This window comes from Haliotis asinina, chromosome 15, assembly GCF_037392515.1.
Source record: "Haliotis asinina isolate JCU_RB_2024 chromosome 15, JCU_Hal_asi_v2, whole genome shotgun sequence".
NCBI classification, from domain to species: domain Eukaryota; kingdom Metazoa; phylum Mollusca; class Gastropoda; order Lepetellida; family Haliotidae; genus Haliotis; species Haliotis asinina.
Genome location: NC_090294.1, coordinates 52245958 through 52272992, shown reverse-complemented (window position 1 = coordinate 52272992; position 27035 = coordinate 52245958). Strand labels below are relative to the sequence as shown.

The following is a 27035-nucleotide window of genomic DNA, read 5'->3' as shown; positions in this document are numbered from 1 at the left end:
ATGCCTACATTTGGCTTATATTGATTACATTAACATAATGCAATATGTGCTTCTGCCGTGTGAGAAGTTACATAAGACCAAACGTTAACATATTAGTATTAGAAGAAATGCAATTTACATATCTGATGTGTGAGTTGATACTGCAGTGTTCCTCACGTTCTAATTGTGTTTTGTAGTGTTCGCCAAAAAGCGGAACCATTGTTGAATGTACTAATAGCATCTGTTTAGGTAAAAGATCACCTGATTAGCTCCATGAACTGGTCTACTTATTCTCCTTCCATGTGGTCTTCAACAGAAGTAAAAATACTTGCATTACAACACCCTATCTGCACGGAAGCGAGCATGCATTAGCTACCTCGGCCGTTCCTGTCGGGGTAGTGCCCGAACGCCAGAGACATCAGCACTATCAGCTTTTTTTTGAGACTGTACGTCCTTACAATGTGACACAGTGTCGATCGGAGCTATCCTTACAATGTGACTTCAGCATCCACACACACACACACACACACACACACACACACACACACACACACACACACACACACACACACACACACACACACACACACACACACACACACACACACACACACACACACACACACACACACACACACACACTGTCGTGTCGGAGCTAGACTTATATGTAACTACAGCACCCACACATATACTGTCGTGTCGATCGGAGCTATCCTTACAATGTGACTTCAGCATACACACACACACACACACACACACACACACACACTGTCGTGTCGGAGCTAGACTTATATGTAACTACAGCACCCACACATATACTGTCGTGTCGATCGGAGCTATCCTTACAATGTGACTTCAGCACACACACACACACACACACACACACACACACACACACACACACACACACACTGTCGTGTCGGAGCTAGACTTATATGTAACTACAGCACCCACACATAAACTGTCGTGTCGATCGGAGCTATCCTTACAATGTGACTTAAGCATCCACACACACACACACACACACACACACACACACTGTCGTGTCGGAGCTAGACTTATATGTAACTACAGCACCCACACATATACTGTCGTGTCGATCGGAGCTATCCTTACAATGTGACTTCAGCGTCCACACACACACAAACTGTCGTGTCGGGGGTCGTCTGACAATGTGACTTCAGCGTCCACACACATATACTGTCGTGTCGGAGCTAGTCTTACAATGTGTGTACATCGCCCGACAATGTCCACACCATTACCTACAGTTACGAATACGAGGTCACGTCACTTCTTTTATGTTCTTTTTCCAACCACAGAACTGTTCCCCATATCATACAAAGTTCTCCCATGGGAAACATTTCAAACCGAAATATCTCTGGTTTATTCTCGTACACTGATCTTTAATCCTCTTTTCCGAAACTTGTATGTTGATTCGTAATGAGCTCATTCACACACAATATGTAAATAATAGGTCTAATGTTTCATGAAAGCACTAAACGCTGGAAATTATGTTCAAATGTGAAAGCAATAATTTCATTCAGCGTGGTGGTAATGTAAATGTCCAGTGGGGTGAAGGTTCAAATGCTCAGCTTGAACGTGTAGCAAATGTTCTGTGTGATAGTTTTCATCTTGACGTTGGTGTAAATGTTCAGTGTGACGATGGTGAAAATGTTCAGTGTGACGATGGTGTAAATGTTCAGTGTGACGGTGGTGTAAATGTTCAGTGTGACGGTGGTGTAAATGTTCAGTGTGACGGTGGTGTGAATGTTCAGCTTGATGTTTTTGAAGCGAACTGTCCATTAATGACACCTTGGGTGTTGTGTGTGATGCAGATATGTAACATAACAAGCTACTTTGAACATATCCGTTTTCCTTAACGATCACGCCGTATCTGCTGTATAACGGTACACATATATCACTGCAGTGTCTGTTGTGTAACGGTACATGTATATCACTGCAGTGTCTGTTGTGTAACGGTACATGTATATCACTGCAGTGTCTGTTGTGTAACGGTACACGTATATCACTGCAGTGCCTGTTGTGTAACGGCACAGGTATATCACTGCAGTGTCTGCTGTATAACGGTATATGTATATCACTGCAGTGCCTGTTGTGTAACGGTACACGTATATCACTGCAGTGCCTGTTGTGTAACGGCACAGGTATATCACTGCAGTGTCTGCTGTATAACGGTATATGTATATCACTGCAGTGTCTGCTGTGTAACGGTACACGTATATCACCGCAGTGTCTGTTGTATAACAGTACATATATATCACTGCAGTGTCTGTTGTGTAATGGTACTTCTATACTAATGCACCGTTGCTGCGTAACGGTAGTTGTATATTAATGCAGTTTTCAAAACTGATGCACTCAGTTGATTCAAATATATACTGAAAGTACTTTGATGTTGTGTACGCGAAACCTGATGTGTATTTCTGTTACTCGCCGAGAGTGATGATGGGCAACCGTTCCAGGTGTTAGTGTGAATGGTAGGTAACAGACTGCAGCGCATTATGCAAGTATTCATGGACAAACGTATAAACTCAACGAGTGTTCACTTGGGTTCACGCTTGGGTTCAGACACCGAGTCTGATGGTACAGATTGAATGTCGCCTCGCCCCAGAACAGAAACTTCGTAAGTCCAATCTTCATACACTGGATACGACCAAAGTTCGAGAATAAAGGTTCAGGCCTTGTCACAAGACAGCACCAGAAAACGGCACCATAGAACAAACCCAGGCCTTATCACAGAACAACACAAGTCTTGTTATAGAACAACACTATAGAAGAGCACCAAGCCTTGTCATAGAACAGCACCAGGCATTTGTCATAGAAGAGCACTAGGACCTGTCAAAGAACTGCACCAGGCTTTGTCTTGAACAGCACCAGTTCTTGTTATAGAACGGCACTATGGAACAGCACCAGGTCTTGACATAGAACAGGACCAGGCTTTATCATAGAACAACACCACAGAACAGAACCAGTCTTGGTATAGAACACCACCAGATTTTGTCACAGAACAGCACTGGGCCTTATCACAGAACAGCACCAAAGAACAGCAACAAGTCTTGCTAATGGCAAGACAATAGAAGAGCACCAGGTATAGCTACACTGCAGTATCAGGCCATGCATGTGGCCAGCGCCATAGAAGTGCAACATGCATTACCATAGAACAGCAACGGGCCTTGTCATAGAACAGCACCATACCTTACCATAGGACAGCACAAGACCTTGCTACAGGACAGTATCAGGTTTTGCCATAGAACAACACCAGCACGGGATCATGTCATAGAACTGCACCATAGAACAGCATCAGGGCTTATCACAGAACACCACCACAGAACACCACCCTTCCTTGCCATAGAACGACATCCTGCCTCTTCCAATTGAAGGGTGCAGTTTTGAAGCGTCAACATTTCGGGGTCTTTTCGTTTAACTTAACTCAGCAATATTCCAGTTATACGAAGAGGCTCTGTTTTAGAATTTGTCCCGTCATTCCAGTGATTGATACGTATCTACATATCTTAATGGAATCACTGGTACAGACATGTCAAAATGTTTGCATTCTCCAAGACACGATGCATACTTTCTATTTGAGATTGGGCGCGCGTTCTACAACTCGGTATCATTTGAATGCTCATTCATTAAAATCGAAACCCATCCATCAAAGTACGATTATGCAGGTTTGTATCATCTTGTTACAACATGCAGAATGAACGCACTTACAGCGCAGTTACACTAGTAGCTGCATTAATGCATTCAGACATATATATGGTTCCAGCCAAGAGAGGACAGTGTCTGCCCCCACCGCTGTTCAAACTACACCAAACTGCCATCGATAGATACATCATGCACTCAATGGCACCACGAATGTTGCATTTGTATACACGCCAAGACTGACGGAAAGACAAACTATGCAAGACAACTCAACTTGCCCACACATACAATTGGAGAAAAGCAACTGTAACTTGTCTACACATAAAGCTAGAGATATCCAACTGTAACTTGTCTACACATAAAGCTAGAGATATCCAACTGTAACTTGTCTACACATAAAACTAGAGATATCCAAATGTAACTTGTCTACACATAAAGCTAGAGATATCCAACTGTTACCTATCTACACATAGAGATAGAGATATCCAACTGTAACTTGCACACACATGAATCTAGAAATAACCAACTGTAACTTGTCTACACATAGAGCTAGAGATATCTAACTCTAACTTGCACGAACATAAAACTAGATATAACTAATTGTAACTTGAGTACATAAAAAACTAGAGATATCTAACTGTAACGCGTCTTCACATAAAACTAGAGATAACAACTCTTACCTGCCTACACATAAAACTAGAAACAACCAATTGTAACTTGCCTACACATAAAACTAGAGACAACCAACTGTAACTTGTCTTCACATAAAACTACAGCTATCTAACTGAAACTAGCCCACACATAAATCTAGAAATAACAAACTGTAACTTGTTTGCACACAGAGCTAGATATATTCAACTGTGCCTTGACACTCCCACCTTATATAAAACTAGAGATAACAACTGTAACTTGTACACGCATAAATCTAGAGATAACCAATTGTAACCTCTCTACATTAAAACTATAAATAACCAAGTGTAACGTGCACAAATAAAACTAGAGATAACAACTGTAACTTGTACACGCATAAATCTAGAGATAACCAATTGTAACCTCTCTACATTAAAACTATAAATAACCAAGTGTAACGTGCACAAATAAAACTAGAGATAACAACTGTAACTTGTACACGCATAAATCTAGAGATAACCAATTGTAACCTCTCTACATTAAAACTATAAATAACCAAGTGTAACGTGCACAAATAAAACTAGAGATAACAACTGTAACTTGTACACGCATAAATCTAGAGATAACCAATTGTAACCTCTCTACATTAAAACTATAAATAACCAAGTGTAACGTGCACAAATAAAACTAGAGATGACAAATGTAACCTGTCTACACATAAAACTAGACATAACCAATTGTAACTTGTCTACACTTAAAACAAGAGATATTCAACTGTGCCTTGCCCCCACATAAAACTAGAAATAACCAACTGTAACTTGAACACACATAAATCTAGAGATATCTAACTGTAACTTGCCCCCATATAAATCTAGAAATAACCAACTGTAACTTGTCAACACATAGAGCTAGAGATATTCAACTGTGCCTTGCCTACACATAAAACTAGAGATAACAACTGTAACTTGCCCACACATAAAACTAGAGATAACCAACTGTAACTTGTCTACACATAAAACTAGAAACAACCAACTGTAACTTGTCTGCACATAAAACTAGAAACAACCAACTGTAACTTGTCTGCACATAAAACTAGTGATAACCAATTGTTACGCCCGTACGTAAATAGCAGGTAACCAACTGTAACTTGCCCACACATAACATAAAGATAACAAACGCCTCTCAAAGAAACAAATATACTGTCCGTGACACAGGTTTGTCTAGCCGTTCTACACATTTCTCTGAGAGAAACAGGAAACATGGCTATGAAAGCTGTACGAATTGATATCTAAAAATAAGTGCTGACATCAAAACAGCCACCATAGTGCAACGATGGAAAAATCGCACACACTGTAGGAAAATGTGACAATAAAATACGATGCTATTTGATATTTTGACATTTGCACTAAAATCACTCGTAACGTGTGAACTCTGCATACATCACTACACGATGACAGACGTGTGTGTAGACACAGCTAGATGATGGAGCATACAGTCCCTACAGTTGGGAACACCACAGTTGATGCCTTCACTCACACACGAAGGTGCTAAGTTCTTACTTCCCTTAAAATAACGACTTAACACTAGTCACCGGCTGTTCGCCACAAGTGTTTACTGTACTTCTTCAGATTGCCCTCCAGCAAATACTTACACAGTCTCCTCTGGTTGCCGAGTGGCTCCTCAAGCCCAGTGACAGACTTAAGTTCTTTTCATGTCTTGAACACGGACTTCTAATGCTGCATTCTCCGTGACTTGGTTTGAACATTTCTACAGGCAGTTCATATTGCATGGTAAAGAATTTCCCCCCTTCATACAACGGCAATATTAAAGTTTACTGTCAGACAAGCTAGCTAGCTAACTTACTAGCCACGAACAAGACGGCTTGGTGGCGAGTTTGGTTTAGAAATGGGACATGTCGATATCTCTGATTAGGTATCTAGATATTTAAACACCCAGATACACCTGAAATATGTGATTTCTGGAAGTGTCGACAATGTCATTCACTGTTGCTAAAAAGGCAAGCATTGTGAGTCGGCCACTTTCAATTAATGGTATCCAGAAGAAGTGTCTCCCGTTCACAGTCAGGTCTATGTCGACTGATGCACAGCGGCCATGGGCTGGCGCAGGGGGATTTTTTTACCTGGTTCAATAAGATATTTTTATCTTTACTTTCGCTTAGTTTGAAATTTACAAAACCTCAAAGGGTGCATTCTTATATTTTGGAAAACACAGACAGAAGTATCACACTGGTACATGCATATACCATACAAGTTGTACGTTTAAACGTAGCATGGTTATGAAGACTGTAAGTAAGGTTTAGTGTGAACTGGACGCTGAGTCAAATTAGACTATTATATTGAACATCCTAGCCGTCTATAGCCATGTACTGGTAAACGGATAGCATCATGAAGACAACATAAGGGATGGGGTTCAATGAATGGGCGTTCAAGTAAGAAATCCAAACGTGCTCCTAATCTCACATAAGAAGTATGCATCATGTCTTGGAGAATGCAAACATTTTGCCATGTCTGTACCTGTAGTTCCATTAAAATACAACACGCATCCGTTCATGTACCTCTCTGGTAGACGCGTGGCCGGCATGACAGTGACACGTTTCTCACAATGCCCTGTTTCACTAAACCATTACTACAAGCATCAGCAACTACCCTAAATTTATCAGGCATGAACGGTACATAGCAGAACATTACAGAACAATGCAGGGCATTACAGAACTTGTAAATGACCGTTATCTAACTGACAGATTGAGTGACAAGGGACATAGAGTACTACCAGCAATGATCACCGTCGTTATATGAAGAAACACTGTCATGGGTAATTGACAAAGAGCAAGTGTCGCTCTACAGTGTCGCCGGTCAATGCATTTAATCACATTTCGTAATTTTCATTAACCGAACAATCCAATAACATGCCCATCGCCATCCCTGGTCAATGCAGAGGGCAGCCTGCGCCAGCTTCCGATCATGGTTGACGCACTAGCTACTTGGATGAAACGAACTCGCAAACATCTGGACCGGCTGTCCGGACCTCACACTACCATCCCTGGTACGACAACACGGACAACAGTGCGGGGACTTACCTGGGAGGTGATCATGTTGTAACAGGCACCTGTAATCAGAGGAACCAACAGGTACAACCGAGGAGGGTCAAGACACACCTGTTTTCATCGTCTGTTAGCTGGAGATGGTAAGAGCGAGTGCTGCAGAGCTTACATGGCTAAGCGAACAAAATGCTAATGAATTCGTCAGCGCCCTCTGTGGGCTTCTGGTATCGATTTTGTGATCTTATCCCTTCTCCCTCTGTATCCACGACTACGACGGAGGGTCCGTCCTCTCGCTGCCTCTCAGATCCGAGATAATGACGTTTTCTGATAAATATGGACAAATTGAAACTGCAAAGGAACAGATTGGGAGAGAAATATTTCACGAAATGGGCAAGCAGAAAAGACGCATTCATTTGACCAATCGCTGTGTGCGTTAACGTTGTTAAAGGGACTACACGCGTATCGGCAGCATGGGCGGGTTTCTGTCAAACTTCTCCACCCTCGTGTTGCTGAGGCAAGAAACTGCTGATGTAGAAGAAAGAGGAAATGAGCCACGAGAACCAGTGTCGCTTCGCTAACACTGTAGGCTGCCGGTCCAAGGATGAGGTTCCCAGCTGCGATACACTGTCAAGCCGCGTTTCAATAATTATGTTCACTGGGCACTGAATTAACAATCTCCTCTTGTATTATGATAATGCACGGCTAACACTTGGTCTGTGTCCCCACGCAGCCAGGGTTAGTGGAGGGCTAAATACTGTTTCCACTTGTCTTATACATATTGGATGTGTATACGACATCATTAATAAAAGAGACAGATACTAAGTCATATTAATAATGGAGAAGCGGAGAAAGAGAGAGAGAGAGAGAAGGAGAGCGAGGGAGATAGATAGACAGACAGACAGACAGACAGACAGACAGATAGATAGATAGATGATAGATAGATAGATATATAGATAGATAGATAGATAGATAGGTATGGTATTTAATCCGTTAATAATCATTCTGGTATTGTTACAAGAGGGACTATTTTTGTAAGAAGCGCTATGCAATAAATTATAGAAAAAGAGGTGGATGACATTTTGTAAAATTGAAATGTAAAAGCCTCGGACACATTCCATTGACACTCAATGGGTTAACACAGAACTCTATGTGCGTCTGTTCCAACACGATGCCCTTAGTGTTCTCCCACCTTAGATACCCATGCAGACAACCCGTGACTTCCCTGACTCTTGAAGAAGTGAAGTGAAGTGAAGTGAAGTGAAGTGAAGTGAAGTGAAGTGAAGTGAAGTGAAGTGAGGTGAAGTGAAGTGAAGCTCAGTACGTGTATCTAACCTGAGCAATCCATCTTATGTCGGACCAGAGGCTCAAACATTGTGTCTGATAAGAAGCACACACTCAGTTCTAACGCACACTTTATGCCTGTTCCCTTGCTACTCAAATCAGATTGGACGCTAAACATGTGCTATCTCAAACACGACATTCATCCAGGACGACTGAGTGAGTGAGTGAGTTGGGTTTTACCCACTGATGTAACAATATCATTTAACAATATTTCAGCAAAAGCACGGAGGAGAACACCATAAATGGCCTTCACACATTGTACCTATGTGGGTAATCGAACGGACGCTATAACCCATAGAAAAATTCACCGCCCCCATTCAGAACGAAACCACAAACCTAATATGGTGCGTAAGCTCAAAATCCATGAGCTAGGTAAAGTTAAGAATATACGAAGAAATCTGCGCCATCTCATTCTGAACGATTCAGGCGACCTCAACACAACCGTCAAATGCTGAATAATGTCTGGTGATTTGTGGGTTTAAGTATCGATGTTTAATATTTGTGGGTTTAAGTATCGATGTTTAACATTTGTGGGTTTAAGTATCTATGTTTAACACTCCAACATATTAGTAATGATAACTTGTTCATGCTGATTGATGTAAATTATTTATCAAGGGCATGTGTACGCCATGAACACGATGCTGGTTTCCTTACAACGGGTAGACGGTATACAGACGAGGACACCAGTCATGGCCTGTTTTATTGGCAATGCGCCGAGTCAGCAGTCCTTTCTTGTATTACGACGTTGAGGAAAACAGCTTCTTGCCCTCATACACTGGCCCTGGGTGAATGAGGGCGTGTGTATACTTACAGCCAATCTTATAGCAGGACACAATTCAGTGGTGAATGCTACATAAATTGACAACAATGTATTAGAGATGACACCAGGTGTTAGACACTCAGACAACTTGAATATATAATGCAGTATTCCGGCAGCCGGTAGACATAAACTTGTTCTGATGTATATAGCAGGTTTTGGGTAGATTATGTAAGTTAAGGTCACCTATTTCAAGGGTACATTTACTGGACATCTGTCAGCAGTGAGCAATTTAGATTAGCAATAAAAGCAAAATGACCGCCATTAGTTAAAGCGATTGCAATATAATGTTCTTTGAAACGTGAAATATGAAAATTGATTAAAAATGGCAATGCTATTAGTGTGATGCTACTGTTTGTTTACTGTAACATGCAATGTAACATGCGGATACATCAACATACGAGGGGATATCAAAAAGGTTTGAGCCTTGCATATTTATACTTGACAAATAGTAATGGGCAGGGCACCTAACGTATATTAGTGCCCTAGCTACATATTCCCGGTAGGATCACATAGCTGGATGCATTTCTTCAATGGCAGTGCCTTGTAGAAGAGACATACCCCCTAGTGAATGTGAAACATGGACACGGTTGAATATAGAGCAGTAATAAAGTTTCTTGTTCTGGAGGGCAACACGGCCAAGCAGGTTGAAGAGCGACTAACTGCTTTCTTCCCCTTCTCCTACAACCATCAAACGTTGGGTGAATGAGTTTCAGCGAGGAAGAGAGAGCCTAGATGACCCTCAAAAATGAACCACACAAACAAACATTGACACTGTGCATCAACTAGTGATGGGAAATCGTCGTATCACCCTGCATGGTACTCATGGTACGACAATGAATGGAGAGTACTATGCTAACCTTCTGAAGCAGGTAAGCCAGTCCATTAAAGAGCAGCGGCGAGGAAAGATCCGGCCAGGGATTCTTCTTCACCAGAACAATGAGCCAGTCCACACCAGTCCAGCTGCAATGGATAAAGTGCGCGCGAGTGCGGGTACGAAATTTTACCCCACCCTCCCTATTCACCAGAGCTAGCCCCTAGCGACTTCCACCTCTTTCCTCCACTGAAAATACACACCCGGGGACAAAAATTTCAGGATGATTATGAGCTTATCTCTGATGTGGAGGGTTTTTAGGGGACCAAGATGTGGAGTTCTTCAGATCACGAATCAGCAATTGGCAAACCAGATGGGAGAAGTGTGTGAAGTTGGAAAGGGACTATGGGGACTAAAAATAAAGCGGTATGAATTCCAAAATCTTGCTTTTCCAAATAGAGGCTCAAAACGTTTTGATATCCACTCGTACTAAAGACTTGCATAGGGTTTTACTTGACCAGTAACACCTGATAATCTGCAAGATCTTACTGGGCGCTAGGGGAGACCGCAATGACTTCATACTCCATCTCCACTTTTTATCCATCCATTGTCTGTGGCTTCTAACTCTAAGGATTCCCAATTTCAACTGTTTATACACAAACTCTTGCTTCTGACATGGATGTAGTCATTGGCTGTCCATAACATATTCATCTGTGAATCTGGTCACGTGCGCTATCACATCAGATCAATTTGCTTGAATGTTGCCGAAATGTTTCACACTGACGAAAGAGGTCAATCACCTTCTCACTCTGCTTTTACATACAAATGTGGTTTTATGAAAAGGTCAACACACATTTTTGAAGAGTGGATTTTGGACTTTTGGATGCCAGGTCTTCAAGAACATTCATAAAATCATGATGGCCCTTCAGCTGCCATTTACCAATAACATCTCTATGCAGTTGCTTGGCAACAAAGTGGGTACCCCTGATGTTTTACTGGAACCTTCATCACTATTGGCATATTTTGACACCTGCAAAGACAGACTTCAAAATTTCTGACAGGCCAGTTTCAGTCACTAGAGCTCCAACAGCACCAACAAAACCCATCAGCATAGGCATTCCTGCCAGTGGTGGGAATTTCGGTTTCTTGGGTTCTACCGAAACATATCAAGCTTATATTTAATTTCATTTGCCGTCTCAGCTTTCATAAGTCGGGGTATGCTGTGTTCTGATCCGTTGATCCAGCACTAGGCTGGATTAGAAGAACAGCTACCCAATGAGTCGACCGACTACTGAGATGCTATTTCTTCATTACAAATTGGCCACCACAACTTGAACAAGACCGTCTTCAACTTTGGAAATGACTGTTAAATCCAAACATGCCCTGCTGGTACAACAGTGCAATAGTTCATGAAAGGTACAAGTCACTCCAGAATCTTTCATCGTCTTCATCAGTTCCTTGGAGTCTCGAAAAGGTAACACAGTTTATTTGCAGTTGAGTTGGACGTTTTTTTTTGTTGTTTGTTTTTAATTTCTGATGTAACGATGTTAAGAGCAGAGCTGGTAGTGGTTAGTATTGTCTAAGTTTGGAGACGAACTTTAAAGGAGACAAAAGACATTGCTACTAACAAAAGCTGATATTTATCATCATAATCAAGACGTGCTTTGTAGCTGGTTTTGTCAAACTAATGCAGGTCATATATTTTTCTTCAGCTTGGCAACTGATAAATCATCTTCATCTGGGATAATACTAGAGCCTTGGCTACGCCACTTCGAAATGCTAAAATAGGAGCTATTCCTGGATAAGATAGAGCTACAAGGTTATCACCAAAGTATTCTTAAAGTTTTGTCACAAGCAAACAGTGAGAAAGGTAATTTTCTACATACAAAGTGTACACTGCAACTGAATTCCACTGGTCTTCATTTAATGCATTTATGATGACATGCAATGAATTAACCTGACAGAGCAAAAACTAACGTTCCAATTAAGTGCATGTGGCCAGCTCTAAGTGATGACATCATCAGGAAATGCAAAAATGAGTTACACATGTGTTTCTTACATACACAATTCTGTTTAATTATATTTTGCGTCTACGCATAATGCTTAATACTGATTGAGGTCAAGTAAGAACTTTCTCTAAATAGATAACAAGTAAAATTCGCCCAAGACCTGCTATAGACATCAATTGTACCCCAAAAGTGGATTTGGCTGAAGACTACGGGTATTCGGGGCTGTATTGTATCAGCGGTTCTGAAGTCAGCTGATGGCATCGTCTTAAACCAAACTACCAGTCGTACCAAAGGTTCCTGTCCCTCATTTATTCGTCGACGATCCGTTATTTAGTGTAATCAAAACACGACTTAGTGTTCTCTGATACGTCGAGTGGATTAATGTGTATATTATGTGGAGGATGAAAGATGTATGAAGACTAAACACTACTATCTAGTGTTCATGTTGATAGAACAGAGACGGTGATTAGAGAGTAGACGGTTTGTGGCAAGCAAACGTACATTTGTCACCTCAGTGGGCGTTTCCGAATTAAACCCTTGACGGGTTTACGTTTAAGGCAATCGCAGTGTCCCAAACGGTATTTTGATCATAACGTGCAGTGGAATATAGATATTTCATTCTGAGCAATGCAGTGATCCCTCATGTCATCAGTTCCTAGTTTGGAATCTCAGTGTTTCTGCACTCACGGCGAGAATACAGGTTGATAGAGTATTTGTCCACAGCGGTGAGAGAAGGTTGAGCATTACATGCGTGTAACGACCATTTTTCTGTAGTTTTCAAATGTGAATAATGGCAAATTTACATGGAACTGATAGTGTAAATTAGATTGTTCAAATATAACCCTGACGTTTTTTGGTGTTTCTCTGAGATTAGCTCTACCCAGTGAAAATGTGCTTTGTGGGGATTCAACAGGTTGAGACAAGACAGCTACAGATCTGCAGTAGTTGATAGTCTTTCAACAAGAAGAATTTCAATCGATCGAAATGAGATTTTCGTAGCGATTCAAGCCCTGCAAAAGGATGTTTTGATGAGAATGATGTCGTAATCAAATTTTGTCTTTCAATACATGTTATTCGTCCAGCCTGAAGAAACTTGAGCGGAAATAAGTCTAAGGCAAGATTACCCAGGTTCACCATTCTTGTTCTGTGAGACAAACATACAATGGACTTTCTAGCCATGTAATGTCATAGATTTCATTATTTGATTTGGAACTCACCTACTCAAATATGCCGTAGGTCCCGACTGGCTTCATGAAAGGCCGCCTTAACTATATAGCGGCATCTTCTGGCGGCATGGGTACTTTCCTCCACAAACTGTTCCGTGGGGACAACATCACTCCAAAGACCAAACCTAAATGTCCCATTAAGAGTATGTAATTGATTAGGAAGAGAGAATGCTGAAATAGCCCATGTCGTTGGGGTTCGCGACGGGAAGAAACGAGTCACAGGTACTTACGCTCAGTTGGACGCAAACACAGAGAGCTATTTGACGCCAGCCGATGTTGAGACGCCCCACAGTCAGGCATGTGTGATGTTTCCCACTAGCGGCTGGGCCAGAGGTCCTCAGACAAATGACGTTTTCCTCCGTAACATTTCTCGTCAATCACACATGGATATTTCGACTGACACCGTGCAAAACCACACATAATTAGTAAATGCAGAAGACAGTGATGACAGTCAGATCAAAGCTTTCGTGGTGATTTTGACAGGACGATTAATGGTGTGGACTTCGCAGAGGCTTGGCCATATAACACTGATTGCACACATTGACAGGGACCATTGCACCTCGTTAGCTGAAACTTAAACCAACTTTTAACGGCAGTTTTATACTACCCGTGGAAAGATAGACATATGGTCTGTACCACGTAACATTAAAAGTTTCCTCATTTGCAAACTGTGATATGACGTTATTGGAAAACATGATGGTAGATGTCAAATGTATTGACGCCATTACATATTGATCGATCATTGCAGCTTTTCTGTGCTGGGAGTTCCAGCTAAGAACACATATCGCTCTGTATATGCGGGATTGGCATGACAACAGTCATATCCCATACTTCCCAGCCAGTCACATGACCATCAGCTGTGTATACATTATGTTCAATATTCACAAGCTACATACGATTATAAATATAAGTCACGTTCCTGGGCAGTCACTTCACCTGTTATTTTAGAATATATCCCAATACATCACTCTATAATTATAAAGGTTACAGTTGTTGACCCTAAAGCTGTATGGTTCGATAATGGCACAATGTTAAAGATTAGGGCATATGCACTCATTGTAGCTTTCTGTGTTTGTAATAATAGACATGTCCTCCCTTACGACTTCCTTCAAATCGATAATTTAAACTGCGAGGCGAACACTTTCCAAACACAGAATACTCGCCCAAAATGGAATGTAAGCAACTGTACATCGAAAACTGTTGCACAGAGTGGATTTAATCACAAAATGGATTTAACCACAAATTGTGCGTAGGATATTCGTAAAGAACGCTCCAAGGAACATAACTCTATTGAGTTCACTTCAAATACTATTCGCTGTTACAGAGCGCGAGAGTCGCTTTAACGAACCGTTTCATTAATTCATTCGAACTTACGTAATCTAAATACCCAATTTTGTTTGGAATAGATTATATGGCAGCTTCCCTGAGGGCTGATAGTTAGGGTTATTGAGAGAAATGACTTCTTCGATTTTCCAGAGAAAGGTGGTGTGGTATTGTGCCTTTAAATGACAAGCGCACATTCGTGTCAAGTGCTCGGGTAGACCCGTAGTCCGGGATGCAGCTAGACATGGCAGAAGGCTGTATGTTCGGATCTCAGACACTTTCTAGGTTTAACCTCACTATTACAAGAGTTGAATGTGTCCAAATACTGATTCGTTTCAGTCTAATCTCCGACACGAAGTTTAAATATCCAACAAACTGTAGACAATTGCCCGGTGTACGTCGACAAGATGTGGGCCTGGAATGATTACACTAGAATTTTGCTGCTTCCGAGGTGGGTGGTATAATAATCGACTTCGTGATTCCCACAGTCGATGCTGAATTTGGTGAATTCCGAGTCCTTATGAATAGTCCTACCACATTTTAATAGACGTCTGAAAACATTTATGAAAACGTCAACGCTGCAGAGACCTCTGTGGATTATCCAAAGAAACAGAAACAAGATTCAGAGGGCGTAGGTATCGGTTACATATCTACGAAGTGATACTGAACTCTACTCTGCTGTTTTAATTTTACCAACAATGTACATTTTGCTCTCACTGAAACAGGCTAAATATTTTCATTAAGTTCCGTTAAAATTTCATTTATTCAAACGATGTATTTGTTTCAATGTATGTCCAAAATGCACCGGAATTCTGTCCCCTTTTTGTCTATGTAATGTAATCAGCAAACATTCGGTGTTTCCCCCTTATCATAAATCCCACTTCAGGCAAGACCTTTAATTGTCAAAGTTATCAATAGATATCAGTTAACACCTCCCAACGTCTGCGTCTGTACTCATGTACACGTGCAAGGCTCAGTGACCTTGAACAATGTGGTGTAATAGCCCTGTGAAGAAACCCTGATTCGTATGGGAGACAAGCCACGGAGACCGGTCAGGGAGACCAGTCAGGGAAACTACAGTTCTGAGCGGGCGGCTAGTCGGGGTGTCGGCCAAGACCGTCGCCTCTCCAACGACTACGTCGACGATGAAGAATCGCAGTCCGACTTCTGACTGTGTGAGACAGAACGAGTCTATCCACATGTGCGTTCTGTCCCATCTTTACAATCAACCTGTTGTTGAACTATTATTTCACAGCCATAATAAACATGACTGCTGCTGTCTTCAACTCTACCGCTGACATTGTCTTCCTGTCCACCATCCTGAACTACCAACCGAGAGCTACCACAACGAACGCTCTTGGACACTGCTATTACTTGAGTCTGTTTGGGCAGTTATTGACCAGAACTGTCTGTTCATCTATGCAGTGCACCTAGCCACAAGCTGCTCCACAAGCCCCAGGCTGCTACCACGCGTGGGCAGCTAGTGGCCTGTTCATCTAGACAGTGCACCTAGCCACACGTTGCTCCACAAGCCCCAGGCTGCTACCACGCGTGGGCAGCTAGTGGCCTGTTCATCTAGACAGTGCACCTAGCCTCAAGCTGCTCCACAAGCCCCAGGCTGCTACCACGCGTGGGCAGCTAGTGGCCTGTTCATCTAGACAGTGCACCTAGCCACACGTTGCTCCACAAGCCCCAGGCTGCTACCACGCGTGGGCAGCTAGTGGCCTGTTCATCTAGACAGTGCACCTAGCCACAAGCTGCTCCACAAGCCCCAGGCTGCTACCACGCGTGGGCAGCTAGTGGCCTGTTTATCTAGACAGTGCACCTAGCCACACGTTGCTCCACAAGCCCCAGCCTACCGTCAAGCAGGATGCTCGTTTGTTTTGATGTCTTGATTTCCGTCATTGTTGCTGCAGCCAGGTCGATCGACGATTGGCAACACAACATATTTAGTGCACCAACTCTGTATGCTGTCTGTAGGTTCAGGTTAAGCAAACGTAATCCAGCTTTACCTATCAATTAAGGACTTCAAGCTGGTGTTCTGGTTTTGTTCCGATTCGGCCTTTCATTTACCGCCTTTTGTAAATCACTTTGTCTATAAGTAGATCTGGTAGGCTTAAAACATAAGCCCTCGTCTGAAAGCTTTTCCGCATTGGTTTTGAAAGCATGGAATGCCAACTTTAGTCCCGGTGCGCGGGTTTTGTGTGAAATGATGGCATTATGATTTCAAACTTCTGCATTTTCCGAATGAAATAGTTAAATTGACAGCGTATGTATCTGTGCATTCGTAAGAATACAGACTGAGTGTTGAGCTCTTTGAAACAGTTGAATCAGTAACCGCACGATTTAGTTCGAGCGATCAATCTTACAAATACTGAAAATTGGGACAAGCCTATTAAATATCAACACGGCGTGAGGGGTGTTGCCAAACGACAGGTGCAATTAGTTGCATGATGAGCAAAACATTATTTGCCAGTAGGAAGAACAACATCACACATGAATAAAATGTGTCTGTCTGTCTGTCTGTCTGTCTGTCTGTCTGTCTGTCTGTCTGTCTGTCTGTCTGTCTGTCACGACAGAGGTCACTAAGCTTCTAAGATCCATACTGAAATTGCCGCTGCAGTCAGTGATGAATACAACACTGGTCGAGAGCTAAACACTGAAACTACTGATGCAGCAGTCAGTGAAGAATACAACACTGGTCGAGAGCTCCACACTGAAACTACTGCTGCAGTCAGTGAAGAATACAACACTGGTCGAGAGCTCCACACTGAAACTACTGCTGCAGTCAGTGAAGAATACAACACTGGTCGAGAGCTCCACACTGAAACTACTGCTGCTGCAGTCAGTGAAGAATACAACACTGGTTGAGAGCTCCACATTGAAACTACTGCTGCTGCAGTCAGTGAAGAATACAACACTGGTCGAGAGCTCCACACTGAAACTACTGCTGCAGTCAGTGAAGAATACAACACTGGTCGAGAGCTCCACACTGAAACTACTGCTGCAGTCAGTGAAGAATACAACACTGGTTGAGAGCTCCACACTGAAACTACTGCTGCTGCAGTCAGTGAAGAATACAACACTGGTTGAGAGCTCCACACTGAAACTACTGCTGCAGTCAGCGCAGTCGACCCTAGTCCTCATTTCTAAAGATCTGACGGTGAGAAAATGACGTAGATAATTAAAATGTATAACAGAAAACTCATGAAATACAAGAATTAGAGAACTGAGAAGCTTTATGTGGCAGGGTTCATTGCCCCGACCACCTGCTAGTTGACCATACCGCCCTGTAAACATATGCTCACATGTGAGACACCATCCAAGAGGACCTGTGTTACACAATGTTTCCAGGGTACTGGCTGCAGCTGTAACTGTGGCGTCTAACATGGAACTTACTCTATTGAAAGTTCCTGAATAGTAATCATTGAAGGGACAGAGCAAATCGTTATGTGAATTTAAACTGTTAAACTCTGTGCTTAAGTGGTTATTTAATCCTTGTACTAACAGGGGTTCTTTCCACAACATGGCTTTAGGTACCGCGTATCGTTAAGGGTTGCATCATGTCCAAGAATCCCTCTTGCGTGACGTGTGGCCGTAAAGCCTGTTTTGTCCGTTTCCTTCCCTTATAGTGATCTTCCGTCCCTATCCGGCAAAACCCCCCTGTCGTCACCTACCTGATGATACTTCCTGCCAAACGAATCATGGCTGAATATGTTCCCATTACACATTACTGCCTTTGTTATATCTGTAGTTGGTGAATATTCTCCTGCAGGGATTCAGAGACAAGCAAATGTATTGATACTAAAGTGTACATATGATCTCTCTACGGCAGCTGAATGCGAGCTATGGATTCACCGGATGCTTGATTAAAGCTGACCTTCATCAAATGCCCAAAGTAGACGGATCATAAATGATTATGGAATACATGATGGTCAGATTAGAGAGGTTTGCATCTTCCCAACTGACAATTTGACCGGGCTGTCAGGTCGACATGATCAATACCGTGCAGTTTGGGTGGACAAAGGAAAGCATTTCAGCAATGCAGCCTTTTAATCAGCGAACCCATGCACAGATTGGTTCATTATACTGGAGGTCTAGCTACAGAGTGGTGATACGTAGTCACTTCCCCAGATAGAATGCAGCGTCTTTGACTTAATTCTGCTGGGGATTTTAGTGTATCCTTGTGGGATTTTAGTGTATCCGTGTGGGATTTGGAAGGAAAACATCTCCGGTGCAAGATCTGACAACATTTCCGTTGTTCCAAAATGTCCGGCCTGTATAGACCGACGCAGTAACTGATTGAGTTGTTGTTATTTTCGTTGGTTTTCAGTGGAAGTGACTCCTGACACAGAAGTCACACAATGTGGTGCTATGACATAATAAATGATGAGGAGCGGAATCTCTTGTATGGTACCAGGAAGCGCCAAGACTCGATGAACAGGTATAATTCACTCTGCACGATGACAGTAACGTTATACGGCTTCATGCTGCGTGAACTACTTTGGGTAACATCTGCAAAGAGACATACATACATTTTGTGGGGATGCTCAGTTTGTGTGTGTGTTGCGCAGCTGGAATGTGACTGACCAAGACTTGCTTCAGTAGATTCTTTTGTTCTTGAGTATTGTTGAGCATCGTATTGCGTAATGTTTACCCAAAGCTCACTATCAGTTGTCTCATTTTAACTTGCAGGTTCGCATACGACTTGTTCAAGCTTAACTTCGGAAGTATGGCATGAAATAAACCAGTAAATCATTTACTCTGTTACCCAGTAGCCATGGCAACTTTGTGTCTCCCTCTTACAGACACAGTCAGTATTGGAAGAAATACAAACCAGTCTAAACTGGTCTAAAATCTCTAAAGTGATATGCTTGCTATATCATGTTGGGTGAAGGACGTGCTGTGTACATTCTCACGTCACTGTGAAGGCTGCCTGTAAGCACCTCATGTCACTGTGAAGGCTGCCTGGAAGCACTTCATTTCACCGGCTGCACATTCCCCGGGAGTGTTCAAGGACATCCGGTATGTGACGACTTTTGTGTTATTGCAACACTATTAAGTAAGCTTCTTCGACACAGACACAATGACGATGACTATGGCTAATCAAAATACGTGTGTACAACAACGTACGCGTGAACTACTCTGGCAAATGCAATAAAACCTTTCAGAAGAAATAATGTCAACGGGGGTCTTTGGCACCACGTGCACCATTTGTCGTCGACTACAAGCTAGCTGATCGTACGTATCTTCACACGAATAGAAACTAGAAATAAACGAAGTTGGTTTGCCTTTAGGGGACGTTTTGAACCCTTGTGCATAGTTTTGAAAGTGGAAGAGCTGAAGCTCTGTCACTGATCTGTTCAACGTCTATTTCAGGATTAATACCAATGGAAAAGCTGTTTGACTGTCTTCAAACGATACATCAGAACACTGATACAATAGATAACTGATACTTTCACAGAACGGTACCGACAGAGCCGGGGTGTTCATTAACGGTAGAGAAAAGTGCATGAAGAGAAAATACTCCTATTTGTGACACAAAGGAGGAGTTACAGACACACAGAAACAAGAGTATACGTAGTTTCGTCACATAACTCTACATACACATTAAACATACACTAGAATAAAGCATATCTATATTCGCATCAAACCTAACACTGTCGAACAGAACATATGAACACCCGAATCAAACCTATCGCTGTCGAACAGAGCGTATGAACACCCGAATCAAACCTAACACTGTCGAACAGAGCATGTGCACACATGAATCAAACCTAACACTGTCGAACAGAGCGTATGCACACACGAATCAAACCTAATACTGTCGAACAGAGCGTATGCACACACGAATCAAACCTAACACTGTATGGTTTGACTAAAACATCAAAGAAATGTGAAACAGGGTGCATATGCATAATCCTCAGTGAAGATCTACAGAGGATGGGCGCATATACTTTACACAGAGCATCTGTTTTAAAATGTGGTGTAATACAATAGAAGGAATTAGGTTACAATGATAACTTGCACAGATTGACGTAATATATGGCTCAACATTAATGCCTGTATCACGACGCTTCCATCGCGCATGCGTCAATCTTCATTAGCTGCTTCGTCCCATGTACACTACCTATAACCTTCCCGGTCCCGGTGTTCACAATCAATCACGCTCGATCCATCTGTCGCCTGCACCTTTATTTAGTGTCATTACACGATCACACAATTCAGCAAAAACTCTTCATTATCGCCTTCTTGAACTCGCCGAACACACTGCAACTCTTCAATCTTCAGCCATTTCAGTAGGACAGGAGTATGAATAATACAAGTGTATAATGCCTTTCTTTCTCTCTCAAGTGCAGTTGACATGACGGCTGAGGATGCTACAGGCAAATGACGAATTGTGTTGTAAAAAAAGCAAAAATATCTGTGAAAACAATCCTGTGTACAATCGATGCTGCAGCAACGCGCTCGACTGTGGACTACAGCTCTACAACGTGTGCAATTCTCTATGAGCAGGAGAACAGGTATTGATGATGCATGGTGTACATCAGAGGACTTGTTGATAGGAAGTCTGACATATGCCAAAACATCAACTTTCATATGTACATTTAAGTTGAGTATTGGGGAGGGATTGACAACAGCAGAAATAATTATTCATGCAACATATATGGATAACGATACTATTGATATGATTGTAATACCACCTCGATATATCTGTTTTAAATACACGTTCCTATCGTCCAGAGACGAGGTGTTTATAACGTCTGTCCATCCAGCACCTGTTTATGACTTAGTATCGATCTGCGGCAAAACAAGGAGATCGCGAAAAGGTGAGCATATCCCGCCCAACGATGCAAAGACGGTATGGTGCTACTCAAACCAAGGAATTACATAGAAGATCGTTGTTATCACCCAGGCGTCAAATGTGGACATGCCTCCAACATGTCCACTAGTTTCTGAGAGCTATACCAAGGAGTTTGATGCTGCAACACTGATGGGACGGATGTATGTAATGTGTAGTGGGAAAGAGGAAGGGAAGTTGTTGAGCTATTTACTCTGTTCTGTTTTATGGCTGTCGGGTCAGGTGTTGAGCGTCTCCGTCTTGGTTGAATCACGTCTGCTCTGGTTCATGTATGTCTGGTCTGGTTCATGCATGTCTTCCCTGGTTGAGGCACGTCTGCCCTGGCAAATACAAGACTGCTCTGGCTGGTAAAGGGCTGCTCTGTTTGGAGCATTTCTACTGTGGGTGATGCATTTGTGCTGTCGTATATGTGAACTCAGGTTGAAAGAGCCAAGCGTCTCGGGTTTCCAAACTCGAATCATATTAAGATATAATCGGGGAAAACAAAAATTGACGAAAATATATATTTTTTGTGAAAGACACGAATCTTTGATGAAAAATGTACAGTATGAAAATACACATGGAAAGTAGCGAGATGGCATGGGCAGTAGACTGTTGTGTTTGCCATTAACCTCTAGAACACGTCAACACGTCGTTAGGCTCTGACAGCAGCCATGTGTCTGCTTCCAAATACTAACACACATCTGTCACGGCTAGTGTCCGGACAGATAACATCAAAGACTCTCCCCGGTTTGTTTATGACTCTGACCGCCGGTCACTAACGATTTTAAGGAATGTTTTGGTGAATCCATTAGTAATGATGTGGAGATGGCAGCCACTCATCACAGCTTCATTACAGAGGAAGCACATATGGGTAACTTGTTGATGGTGATGGAGACAGCGTCCCAAGGACAGTCAATAGACGTGTAGCCCAGCCACTGTTACTGGCATGTCTGTAAGTGGCAGTCAGAGAATGGTGACGTCTTCCTACGTTCAGTACGTTGAAAGAAGAAAATAGTTCCAATCAATGGAATATTAGTAACAAAACACTCATTTGCCATCGAGGATGTTGGAGTGATTATGTTTCCTGGTAACAGAGAAGAGTCGACCATCACCCATTGTCAGGTATTGTTGCCGAGGGTTAGCTAGGTTTCAAGCTTATTACTGAACACGTCCGTGTGTGCAGTGCACTTATAACTTTCACTGCTGTCGAAATACGATCTGCATTAGAAAGTGTCTCGACTTGTGACTGAGAGAAGGGGGGTGGGGTGGGGATGCACGGCATATGTGCGGACATCTTGCAACTTACACTTATATATCCTGGGTTTGAGGTATTGTGCTTTCGACGAGTTTACATTACAAAGATTTAAATTGAAACGTTTCTGTCAGCAAAAGTATATTCGTCTGTGCTGTTATGAGTCTAGAGAGTATTCTTAGGTGGAGCAAAGCATTTTTGGTATTACGTATTTCTTATATTTCTGACGAATAGAGTCATAATGGTATTGAAAGTAGTTTTTTCAATGTTCCTACTAATGTGTATTTCATATATCAGCTAGATTTCCTTCTTCACTAGACGGTTTGCTGAACTTTACATGGATGAAGAGATGATAGAAATGGACACAAAAGAATTCTGTAAACATTCTGGTAAGAGTATGAAATGGGCAGGCTTCAAAGCTTTTTGAAGAGTGGAGAGCGGCCCGAAACAACACGATAATAATTAGTGGAGCTTTCAAGGAACAGAGATTGAGCGTGATATTAAATTTGAGGACTTGCATGGTGATGAACTTAACTTTTGTCTTTGTAGATATATTTGGGAAGCTGGAGGGTGTGGTGGGAAGGAGGATCCGCCTGAAACTCTACACCAATTGATTTTGCTGATACAGATGCACCTAAACATCATTAGACCAAATGCCATCTTTCTGAACGATCATATGTTCAAAGTAGTTTGAAACAGCTAGCCTGGTCCATGCAGCAAGGTTGAGGGTTAGTCCAGCCGCAGGCTTAATGCAGAGGAAGGTGGACGTAATCAGTTTGGAGTAAGAAGATACGCTGTGGCAAATGGATTTGTCTGCTGCAAACGTCCTCCAGACTTTGCAGGATACTAAGTTGTACTTTTTTATTTGGAATTCATATTACCAGAAGTAGGTCAGTACATCTTTGCTACAGATGTCAGAAGGCTGTATCAAGAAGCAGGCTTTCAACGGATGGATGAGCAGTTTTGGTTTCACCTCACGATATCATTGAATTGTCTGGCCTATGCATATGATCGATTATTGACATACCGCCGTTGCATGACTGGGACAGCGGGACGTTAAGCCGTTTCCTAACGGCATACTAGCATAATGGCACACACGGACACACGCAAGCACGCACACACACACACACACCAAATATTTTAACACCGGAAACTAAGACTTCTTCCCTACACCTAAATGTTGTGTTCCCCGCAGTGATGATCCTTTTTTGACGTCCGTGTTATCAGTCTCGTAATATACATGCAATGCTTGGTCTTTACGGAATTGGGCTAAATCTAAAGGTATTGTTGGTATGGTGATATTTTTAACTTACCACGTGTGTGCTCCGACTCTCTGCTTTCAAGCCCCGGGCCTGTGTGAGCCTGCACCTACATCAGGAAGTATGCATTGTTTATGGCAGTTTACACGACACAAGACACAGTTGACATTATAGTCTGTTTCTCATGGTTGCGTGTGTATTATAGTATTTGTATTGTATTTCACAAGATAGACTTCTTTTTATATATTGTTGTGTTTGCTCGTCATATGTAAGGCTTACGATGTGTACCCCTCCAGGAGGTGAGGGAGAAAGCCGAGTGCAGACTGTACATTATCAAACAAATGGATTGTAGTGACAAAAGTTCTTGTATAATTATGTTTCGCAGAATAAAATAATAATTCAGTAGAGAGAGGTCGGGACCTAATTTTGCTGTATATCTCCTCCTTCCAAAGTCCATTTCTTTATTATTGAGATTTAGAACATGTAGCCGTAGTTTCCTTATTAAAACCAATTGGGTCGCCAGTGTTGTATTCCAAGGTGCTAGAAGTGTCAACAATGTCCTTCTAAAGACATCGCAGATAAGTAACACTACATTTTTCATTGCAAAGCATAAGATACTTAAACATTAAAAATTATTCACCATCTCAAATCATTTTCCCAATGAAACATAGAAACAAAATATTGTATGTAACAACATCTCCAGACATAGTAAATTCATAAAATTTAACATCTCTTGTCAGAAAAAAGATGTGAAATGTTGTTTTCTGAGATCTTGAATTTGATTTATATTTGGATATATGTTTACAATGTATGCTCTTTTACCACCAAAGTGGTTTATCAGAATAAGGAATTTAATACAAGCGATACATTTCAATGGTAAGATCTGGATATTTATCATAGCTTTTTCCTGAATCTCGTTAACACATTGTTGTCCACAGGGGCAAAAGACTCATATAGCTTAAAGTCATTGGATCTATCAAAAAGGATATAGTCAAGTCGTTGGGCGGAGTCTGAGTTTAGTATAGTCGGAATCACAGTCACAGGCAAGACAAGTAACAGCGGCAACGAACCATGCCATCATGTCGTTTGAGATATCTCGTTTGTGTCTTGGTACGACGTCCACTAACAGTGTAGAGAAGTTACTGCATAGTCCCAGAATCAATTTGGCGTTTGCATTATTTACTTTATGTACAGGAAAGTGGGCTTTCAGGGAACAGTCGGCCTTGTTTGGCTCATCACCAGCCCGGGGTCCAGGACGATGCAAGGGATGTCTCCCAACTCTGCAGTCTTCTACGTTACTGAGAGCAACAAAGTCAGACAACTTGGTACTAGGAATGTCAGCGAGGTGTCACTTCGAAAGACAGGTCGGGCTTCCCTGAATCTTTCCAGTCATGTGTGTGTCAAAAGGGACAGAAAGTTCAATGTTATTAATAATCAATTTTATTAAAGAGGACAAGGGCGGGTATGTTGACTTGATGTGTCAAGTAACCCTGAAGCGACATGTAGTGGTCGAGTTCTGCATATTTACCATATTATAATTGAATAGTGTCAGTCATACAAGTATTAGAAGGGACGGAAAATTCAATGCTGTATAAATATATAAACTGCCAAGTTTGTTGGTTTGAATACGTTTATGGTTGTATGAATGCGAGCCTATTTCAGAGAATCAATTTCCATGACGCCCTCGGCATATTCCGGGTCGTACCCCAGAGGGCAGCTGAGCTACCATCACAGGCATGACGATGATCGGGCCACGCCAACATGTCGCTTTAGATACCGTGTTTGGTCATCGGTGGACATCCACTGACATGGTGCTGGGCAGTCTCGTTAACTTCATTGCATCATGTACACTTTATATTTACATTTTGAATCAAATAGTGACGATTTAGAGAAGAAAGCAAAGGAGAAAGCCAAAATTAATGCTGATCAAACGTTCAGGCCATGGAACTTGATCTACACCATGAAGTCACCACTGTTGCTATTCTGCTCAACAGTCTGCACATAAATTCAATTTAGTGTTTGCCCAGATAGCCGTTCTATACACACCAGTCCTCTGCTCATGTGATATGTCACTTCGCGTTGTAGACATTCATTTCGGATATATGTATACGCAGATATTATACAGATATAATACACAACTACTATTGGCATATTTGAAAATCAACAACATGATTTTTTATCGCTAAAATATCGTATGGGTCGTGTAAATGTATTTCTGTTCCCAAACCTCATTGCACTAGCCTATTATTACACACAATTACCAACCTGCAGATTATTTTACACACTGTTGCAATTTTACACATTGTTGCAAAAATGAATGAATACATGTTAATGTAATCAAATTTAGCAACAGGTGTTCTGCTTGAAGTTGCATACGTGAAAACAGTTACTCCCTCCGATATGGCTTAGTTCACGAGGACTTTGCATTAACAGGAACATCGCCTACAGTGTGCCATTGTTAGAACTTAGCATCATCGTCGTCTACACCAAGTCCGAATGGCAGTCCTTAGAGTTGAACATCGTCTACGCAGGAGGTCAGGGCTACAGGCCACAGAGTTCAGCAACATCTCTTACCGGGGTCCGACTCACAGCCCTTAGAGATCTGCATCTACAGTCTATAGAGTTCACAATCGTTTACAGGAGGTCGGACTTGCTGTCCATTAGAGATCACAATCGTTTACAGGAGGTCAGACTTACAGTCTATAGAGATCACGATCGTTTACAGGAGATCAGACGTACAGTCTATAGAGATCACAATCATTTACAGGAGATCAGACTTACAGTCCATAGAGCTCACAATCGTTTACAGGAGGTCAG

The 27035-nt window shown here is 42.0% G+C and overlaps 1 protein-coding gene across 2 annotated transcripts in view; it reads right to left on the bottom strand.

Annotated features, from left to right (window-relative positions):
• LOC137266334 (neuropeptide Y receptor type 2-like) overlaps nucleotides 1-27035 on the bottom strand; it is a 165401-nt gene that overhangs the window by 26596 nt on the left and 111770 nt on the right. Inside the window, exon 5 of one of the 2 annotated variants that reach the window (XM_067801820.1) lies at nucleotides 24273-24327. The gene's annotated coding sequence lies outside the window, so the exon portion shown is untranslated. Of the gene's footprint in view, nucleotides 1-7369; nucleotides 7547-24272; nucleotides 24328-27035 lie in introns of those variants that run through there. The other variant, XM_067801819.1, reaches the window with a different exon arrangement.